Raw genomic sequence first — 9,801 nt, 5'->3', positions numbered from 1 at the left:
AATCTAAGGTCAGAGTGAGTGTGTGCGATTGTCACATCAGTAGATTAAAAAGCTTCACAAAAACAAACAAACAAGCATTACAAAGCAAACAAAATATGGAAATGTTAAAAAGAGAGAAAATAGAAGGGATGAACACACAATGCGTTTGAGGAGGAAATAATTTCATCATCGATCTGGAACGAAGTGAATTTATTTGCAGGTCTGATAACCGAACGAAATTGGATTCAATAGTCTGCTGTCACGTCGCCCAGCAACGGCGGCCATCGTGGTTCTAAACAAAGAAAATCGGTACTTTCTATTCTTCATGCTGGCTAGAACTTTTCATATGTCTTGTGATTAGAATGTGTAACATTCAAAACATGATCATATTTATAATGTTTTTCTCCTCTGGATACACTTTTATCCACGTCTGAGAAATATTTCATAAGGGCGTCCGCCATTGTTCCGATAGTTTCGAGCCAGTTACTAAGTTACTATGCGTCATTACGAGGGAAGTGACGACATGACTGTTGAAGCGTATTATGGACTTGTTTTAACATTGTTGGGGTCCCGATAGCTCAGTTAATAGAGCACTTCCTCCACAAGCAAATGGACTGCGATCGATGACGTGAATTATTTTTTTGACCTCCCCTCCCCCAGTCCACCCTGAAGTAATTGGGTAGCTGGATCAGTTAGATCTGGCGGATAAGTACTTTGCGATAGACTAGCGTCTTATCCCAAGGGTTGCAGGCAATTTCTATAGAAACTACAATTTTTATCTCTTAAAATTTCTGACTTTTTATATTTTCAGGTTGGCATGTCTGCACCATACCACCGACGCCAAGCGTCACCTACGTGTAACTGGTCATATTCAATTTGGCTTGACGTCACAAAACAAAATGCAATATCGACTTCAGTCATGGACACCAAATAGCTTTTTTGTTCACCCGATAGAAGACAACTTTGGACAGAGTGGCGCCGTGGCCTTCGTAAAGTGATGGCCTGATACTGACCAAATAATGACGTCAAAGTGCCAGTCATTTTGGATATCAGTCTCAGGCTATAACATAACGATGGCTACGCGAGAACCCTCTAGGACTGGCAGTTTCACGTCATTTTTTAGGTTTGTGTAGCGTCTAGTGAGTTGTTGTTAGTAGAGCTCAAGGAAACAAGTGATCCCATTGGTTGAACTATTGAATACAACTCACGATTTGTTTTCTTTTGTGGCCAAAGACTGGCATTTTGACGTCATTTTTTGGTCATTGTCCGGCCATCACTTTACGAAGGCTACGGTGACATCCACAACTCACAATGTGAAACCCGTAAAAAGTAATCATCAAAAATAAATATAACAACTTCAAAAGGGAACAAAATACCAGTCAGGGAACGTTTCAGGCTCAAAGCCCTTCTTCAGCTAACAACTAAACCATTAAATACAGAAATACATTACTTAAAAAAACAAACCAAACAAACAGATAGATGGTAGGTAATTTCTCTGCTGCCTATCTTGTTTTTAAAGTAATGTAAATATTTTTCTTTTCTTTTCTTTTTCTTTCTGGCTGAAATGCAGCTTTTATATAGAGCAATATCTACTAAATGTGCTCAAACCGCTTTACAAAGGGTCCCTGACCAACAGCAACACCTAAGATGAAGAACAAGACATGACATGACGCCTGTTAGGCGATATTACAATTTTTCGGACAGAGACAACGCTGTTGACGACCAGGTACTCATTTTACACCTGAATACGGTGAGAGAATGTGAGTAAAGCGTCTTTTCCAAGGACTCTACTATGAGCCGGGCGCGAGGCTCAAACCCAGGACCTTCCAATCCAAAAGCGAGTGTCATACCGCTAGACCACATAGCCGCAATGAAGAAGGGTTTTGAGTCCGAAACGTTCGGTGATTGGTATTAATTTTGTTATTATTATTATTTGAGGCTGTTATAATAATATCCATTTTTGTTTATCATTACTTATGATTACAGTCCACAATAAATTCTATCTGTTTTGTATGAATGTGAAAGCGGACACCCTTTTCCACCAAGACACCCTACCCTCATCGACGGGTGGATCACCAGTATCGGATGATAATCCCGTACTCACTCCATTCTTTGAGACGCAGTCAGTGCACTATGATCCACCCCTCTACGCACGCACACGCACACGCAAACGCACACGCACACATTCAGCAGTGCACTGAGTTAGACAATGTTTTAAGTCGTGCAAAAAGCCACCCCACTCTCTATATTTACTAGATAGTACGGTATCTCTATTATTATCAAAACTAAAAATTGGAATTATTGTTTTCTCGAACAACGTTATTAGCTTTTGCACTAAAATCACCTTATGACTTTTTGTGTTGCTGTCAAAACAGCATTAACTTCTTCTGCGCACAAGAACAAAATGCTTTTAAAAAATTTGGCCCGCAAAACGTTGACTTCATAGATCGATCTCAAAAAACACCCTCAGTTTGTAAAAATAATAAAATATCTTAAACTTAAGACTTCAATTTGGATTTAAGTCTCGGGTTAGATTGTTTCGGACCATTTTAAATTAAGAGATATAGGAAGTAAATATTTTTTCAGACAAAATATTGAAATGTTTTGTTTTGTCACTAACAATATCTAGTTTGTTTTAAGCAATTATTTCACTCTTATCGTTTTATGTCAAGTGTTAAAAGACGCATCTTGAATGGTGAAATATCAAATTACGAAACAACGGTGAAGGTAAAATACTTCGTTTGCAAGTAGGTACTTTGTGTGCTTATCTAAGTGATCTGTGTGTCTGAACTTAAGGAGAAATAGGACCTTAAAGAAGACTTTTAAAAACATTTCCTGATTTCACCAATAGTACATCGCCATCCTACAGTGGAAAAGGGAAATTCTTGATTCTATAGAATGGACATTTTGTGTACTGACTAAATTGGTAAGTAATACATTGATCTGTGTTTTTTTTTCTTTTTTGCTTTTCTTTAAACATATTTTTTTCTTTATAATTTTTCAATGTATGCGGCTATGTGGTATAGTGGTGTGACATTCGCTTTCGGATCGGAAGGTCCTGGGTTCGAGCTTCGCTCGGTGCATAGTTATGTTCTTGGAGAAGGCTCTTTACTCACATTCTCTCACCTTACTCGGGTGTAAAATGAGAACCAGGCCGTTAACAGCGTTGTCTCTGTCCGAAAAAAATGTAATATCGCCTAACAGGCGTCGTGTCCCGTCATACATGTTAAATGTTCCTGTTGGCCAGGGTGTAAAGCGCTTAAAGTACGTTGGTGGATATTGCGCTATATAAAAGCTCAATTTTTTGGGGGTGTTTTGGGGGTGTGAACCATTTTAATCCTCACTGCATGCCGCTAAACAAGCGTAGCCTTCGTAAACTCATAGACCGACACTGACAAAAATGTGGTCACAATACAAGGTAACGGCCACCAAAAGAAAGGGAATAGAGTTGTATTCATTACTGCGGCTATGCTTGGCCATCGTTAATAATAATAATGCTAAAAACGTATATATCGCTATAACTGCGAGACACCAGACTCAAAGCGCTTAAATTACAAATTACTTTGGCTGAAACATACTCATCTTACACACAAGGATACACACACACACACACACACACATACACACACAACCAACAACACAAACCAGACAGACCTATCTTGCTTCTCATACCATCTCCTGGAGACGAAACAGATATGTTTTAAGAGAACGTTAAAAAATAGACAAAGATTCTTTTCACGAATGCTCTGTAGTAAGGCGTTCCAAACAGAGGGTCCGAAATGAGAAAAAGATCTCATTCCAGCATTTTTCCGTGTTCGTCAACTTCTAACCTGACCGTAGCCATCGTTAAATTATAGCCCGACAAAGACCAAGAAATGACGTCAAAATGCCAGTCTTTTGCCACAAAAGAAAACAAATCGTGAGTCGTATTCAATAGTTCAACCAATGAAATAGCTTGTTTCCATGAGCTCTACTAACGACAACTCACTAAGCGGTGCAAAAACCAAATAATGACGTCAAACAGCCAGTCCTTTTGGATTTCAGTGTCAGGCTTTTACATAACGATGGCTACGCTAGAACCCTCTATCACTATAGATAGTTCGAAGATGACGTCACTCAGGTCTTTGTTATTGTTTTTTGCCATCCGCGTTTATGAGTAATGCTCACTGAACTGTATTAACCCGACTATAAACGTTCATGGATACACACAGTTTTGTGTGTTGGTCCGTTATACTTCCGGATGGCAATGTTATGAGCTTCTTAGCCAAGCGCATACTACCTATAGTTTGACATCATTTTTTTTTTTTTGTAGCGTCTAGTGAGTTGTCGTTAGTAGAGCTCGAGGAAACACGTGATTCCATTGGTTGAACTGTTGAATACACTACGATGTAATAAAAATGTGTGCGCTTGGCTAAGAAACTCACACCATTGCCATCTGGAAGTAAAACGGACCAACACACAAAACTATGTGTAACCATGAGCGTTTATAGTCTGGTTAATACGGTTTAGTGAGAAGTACTCATTAACGTGGATGGCAAAAACAATAACAAAGGCCTGAGTGACGTCAACTTCGAACTATCTCTAGCCTGACACTGATCAAAAAACAACGTCAAGCAAACCCTGTGTCAATAATAAAAGACACACTGTTTATAGATAGAATGCGCTTGGCCAAGGAGTTCACAACATTGCCATCCGGAAGTATAACGGACCAACACACAAACCGTGTGTACCATGAACTTTTATAGTCTGGTTAATAAAGTTTAGTGAGAACAACTCACAAACGCGGATGGCAAAAACAATAACAAAGGCCTGAGTGACGTCATCTGCATACTATCTATATATAATTAGAGAGAGAGTGAGAGAGAGAGAGAGAGAGAGAGAGAGAGAGAGAGATCCTTTCTCTCGCTTTCCCTTTCCTTCCCTCTTTTTTTACTCTCTCTATATCACTTCATCTCTCTTACCTCTCTCTTGTCCCTATCCCCCCCCCCCCCCACCCCTACCTCTGTTTCTCTCTATCTTTTTATTCCCTCACTCAACCCCTCATTCTCTTTCTCTACATCTCTCCCCTCCCTCTATCTCTATCGCTTTTTCTTTGTCTCTCCAACCCCCCCCCCCCCCCCCCCCCACTAACTTTCTCTCTCTCCCCCCCCTCCCTCTCGGTCTCCCCTGATGACAGTCTCTAACCAAACATGTTGTCGGAAACAAATAATGAGGTCTGTAGTTATAGATAGCTTAACGTGTTCATCTTCAGAAGTCTATTCCCTTGAGTACGATTCTCCATGGAGGCTGAAAATGAAAACAAAATATCCACGGGCCACATCGACACGACACGAAAGAGATGGTAGAGAATTATTGTCAAAAAAGTATCTGAGGTTGATAATATACGTATAAAAATCAACAATTGATTTTGGCTGCAACTCTGTGCTTGTTATAATAACGGTTGTTAATTAAACGTCCCGTTAATGACAGCCAACAACAGTTGAGTAAAAATACTCATCATTTCGCCCACCAAATAAATGGGAGCGATCTATATTCATGTTTTCGTCAAACCAAGTCAATCACATGATTTGTTACTGTCCAACGATTGGATATTTCTTCAGAAATGTAAACACGCTGCTTTGTTTACAAATGTTATAAACATCCCCATGTGTCAAGCTGAATCAAATGACCAATCGTGATTCTAGATATGTCAAAAGCTGTAAACATTGTTCACTAAGTGGGTCACTTTGAGCACATTTTGGAATGTGACCAATGACCTCGAGAACATGGAAAGTTAATATAGTTCGCTCCCACTGAGAACAAGCCACAAAACGTCGTATTGATACAATGCATTCCAGTAAAATACTCACAACATTCATCAGCTGGATATAAGACTAGTAGTAGTATCGTTCGGCTACACTTCTATGTTCAAGGTATCAATCCAGGTTCGGAAGTCATCATCACCTTTGTTGATGGTTTCAAATCCCCCTTCAAGTTTTGTCTCTGGGCAATCTAGTATGAGGTGGTTTGCATCTTGTGGTGCTTGGTTGCACTTTGGGCATGTTGGTGATTCTTGGAGCCCCCATTTGTACATGATGGCAGCTGATATACGACTCAAAACTGTTTGTAAGCTTGAACCTTTGTCATCTGATTGATAGAATTTAGAGAGAACTAATCATCAAAATGGCTTTCTAAAGACAATGACAAAGAGCCGAGTGACGTCAATTTTGTTCCGTCTATCTATAGAGTCTGTGACCTATCATGCCTTGCGTTTAAGGAAAAAAATATCCACACCAATCTTGCAACCAGATGAAAGGTTAAAATCACACATAACCTTTAATGTTCGTAGTCAGTTGGAGCACAGCCTTCGTAAACTCATAGCCAGACGCTGGCCAAAATATAAGGTGGTCACTATCAAAAGAAAGCAAGCCATGAGTTGTATTCAATAGCTCAACAAATGGGATCAGAGCGTAGCCATCGTAAAGTTATAGCCTGACACTGACCGTAGCCATTGTGAAGTCATGGTCTGATACTGACCAAATAATGACGTCAAAATGGCAGTCTTTTTGGGTTTCAGTGTCAGGCTATAACTTTAAGGATGGCTACGATCATAGTTGTTTCCTTGAGCACTATTAACAACTCACTACTAGCGGTGCACTGAACTAAATGACGTCAAATTAAAAGTTCCAATGTCAGGCGAGAAAAGTAAACAGAGGCTTTTGCTTGAGCAAAGTCCCAGGTTTGAGAATTTTTGCCGAATATGAGAATAATTTTAATCGATCTACCTATATTTGAAGGACGAGTTTTCTCGACAAAATTTTAAACACATCTTTTTCGGAGTACTACAGAACTGTCCTTGGATATAAAATTATAATATTCTACTCGTAGAATCCATTTTGTTAGAGTTCATTCCAGTTGGTTACCGAATTCAATGTGTGAAAGCTTTAAAAACCATTACGATATTGAATTGAAGCAACACACACAATACAATAATAGAAAATTAGATAATATGATAACCAAATGACAAGATAGAAAAACCTCTACACCACCTCCCTCCTCTCCAGCTACTTTCTCCACATTCTTCTCCTTCTTCTGTTTGTTGTTGTTCTTGTTGTTGATGTTGTATTTGCTCTTCTTCTTCTTCTTCTTCTTGTTCTTCTTCTTTTTCTTCTTCTTCTTCTTCTTCTTCTTCTTCTTCTTCTTCTTCTTCTTCTTCTTCTTCTTCTTCTTCTTCTTTTCCTCCTCATCCTCCTCCTCCTCTTCCTCCTCCTCATCTTCCTCCTCTTCCTTCTCCTTCTCCTCATCATCCTCCTCCTCCTCTTCTTCTTCTTCTTCTTCTTCTTCTTCTTCCTCTTCCTCCTCCTCCTCCTCCTCCTCCTCCTCCTCATTCTCTTCCGCCTTCTCCTCCGCCTTCTCCTCCTCATCTTCCCCCTCCGCCGCAGCCCCCTCCTTTTTGTTCTTCTCGTAGTACATCGGGGATTTAACGGCGCCACGTTTCGACTTGAAACAGAACCAAACCATTATTGAGTATAATGCATAATAATAAATGACTCTTGACTATAGATAGTATGCAGATGACGTCACTCAGGCCTTTGTTATTGTTTTTGCCATCCGAGTTTGTGAGTTGTTCTCACTAAACTGTATTAACCAGACTATAAAAGTTCATGGTTACACAGAGTTTGTGTGTTGGTCCGTTATACTTCCGGATGGCAATGTTGTGAACTCCTTGGCCAAGCGCATTCTATCTATAAACTGTTTATAACTTTCAAGAAAACAATCTTTTTATGCCTTCTTCAAGAATTCACATGCACCAGATGATCAATTACATAAATAACCTTCTTGACGGTTCATTTGTACTTCTGACAGGTATAATCGACATTCCAGCTCACAATGAACTTTCTTCCAGACTGTCATAAGATTTAATGTCTTTCCCAGTTATTTTTTAGCGTTTGTTTAAGGTAATTTGTTTACCTGATAACTTTCAACGCATAGAAACGGCAGGCGTTTATTATAGTATTCTGAAGATTAAGAGATAGCATCCCCCACAAAAAATTAAACCCGCCTCGAGGCGGTAAGTGGTTCGATCCCTATTTGAGGTGTAGCTTTCGTTAACTTATAGATAGTATGCGCTTGGCTAAAAAGCTCACAACATTGCCATCCGGAAGCATAACGGACCAACACACAACACTATGTGTGAACTTGAACGTTTATAGTCTGGTTAACACAGCTTAATGAGAAATACTCATAAACGCGGATGGCAAAAAATAATAACAAAGACCAGAGTGACGTCAACTCCATACTATCTATAGATAGAACGAAGATGACGTCACTCAGGTCTTTGTTATTGTTTTTGCCATCCGCGTTTATGAGTAATGCTCACTGAACTGTATTAACCTGACTATAAACGTTCATGGATACACACAGTTTTGTGTTTTGGTCCGTTATACTTCCGGATGGCAATGTAATGAGCTTCTTAGCCAAGCGCATACTATCTATAGCCTGACACTGACCAAAAAATAACATCAAAAGACCAGTCTTTGGCCACAAAAGAAAACAAATCGTGAGTTGTATTTAAATAGTTCAACCAATGGGACCACTTGTTTCCATGAGCACTACTAACGACAACTCACTAGACGGTGCAAAAACCTAAAAATGACGTCAAACTATAAGTCCTAGTGAGCTCTTGTGTCAGGCTATGTATAGTATGCGCTTGGCTAAAAAGCTCACAACATTGCCATCCGGAAATATAACGGACCAACACACAAAACTATGTGTGACATCAGACTATTGAATGCAATTCCAATGCCTAGCTATAAAGGATTGTGATTCCATGACCTTTGAGCATAGTCTGATGGCTGTAGGCATTGAGTTGGGCCATTCCTGGACGCCTCGTTGTGGCCTTTAGTAACGCCATCGTACATGCTGGAGAGACACGAAAACCCATAAATAGTGACGACGTTCCCATCCATTGATAGAGAGAGATATGTGTGACCTTTACCGATGTGTGTTGTGATGAAATGCCTTTTTAAAAAAGAATAAATATAATTGGATTCAATAGTCTGATGTCACGTCGTCAGCAACGGCGGCCATGGTGGTTCTAAACAAAGTAAATCGGTACTTTTTATTATTCACGATGGCTAGAACTTTTCATATGTATTGTATCAGAATGTGTAAAAGTAAAAACATGATCAGATTTATAATGTTTTTTTTTGTTTCCTCTGGATACGCTTTTATGCTCGTCAGAGAAATATTTCAAAATGGCGTCCGCCATTGTTCCGATAGTTTAGAGCTAGTTACTAAGTTACCACGCGTCATTACGAGGGAAGTGACGTTACGACTGTTGAAGCGTATTGACATCACAGGGCTCTTTGTGGTTCTTTTTAGACCACCAGATGGGTGATTAGTTCTCACTCACTTATCCCAATCCTTTTGGACACGTCTGAAGTTTTCCCTCCCCGTCTCTGTATTTCAGTCTCTGCTAGAACTACTTCCGGTTACACATATCTAATTTTGTGTGTTGGTCTGGTAGATAATAATAATAATAATAATAATAATAATAATAATAATAATAAATAAATAATAATAATAATAATAATAATAATAATAATAATAATAAAGATAATAATAATAATAATAATAATAATAATAATAATAATAAATAATAATAATAATAATAATAATAATAATAATAATAATAAAATAATAATAATAAATAATAATAATGATAATAATAATAAATAATAATAATAATGATAATAATAATAATAATAATAATAATAATAATAATAATAAATAATAATAATATAATAATAATAATAATAATAATAAAATAATAATAATAAA

At 38.4% G+C, this 9,801-nt stretch overlaps 1 protein-coding gene across 1 annotated transcript in view; it reads left to right on the top strand.

Annotated features, from left to right (window-relative positions):
* The first annotated feature begins 2,752 nt into the window (after positions 1-2,752).
* The window catches only part of LOC144973622 (uncharacterized), a 459,437-nt gene continuing 452,388 nt past the window's right edge, over positions 2,753-9,801 (top strand). Inside the window, exon 1 of the transcript XR_013645602.1 lies at positions 2,753-2,905. The gene's annotated coding sequence lies outside the window, so the exon portion shown is untranslated. The remainder of the gene's footprint in view (positions 2,906-9,801) is intronic.

This window comes from Berghia stephanieae, chromosome 5, assembly GCF_034508935.2.
Source record: "Berghia stephanieae isolate SIO BIC M18660-M18661 chromosome 5, UCSD_Bste_1.3, whole genome shotgun sequence".
NCBI classification, from domain to species: Eukaryota; Metazoa; Mollusca; class Gastropoda; order Nudibranchia; family Aeolidiidae; genus Berghia; species Berghia stephanieae.
The sequence above is the reverse complement of the archived record's forward strand: the minus strand, read 5'-3'. Positions and strand labels throughout refer to the sequence as shown.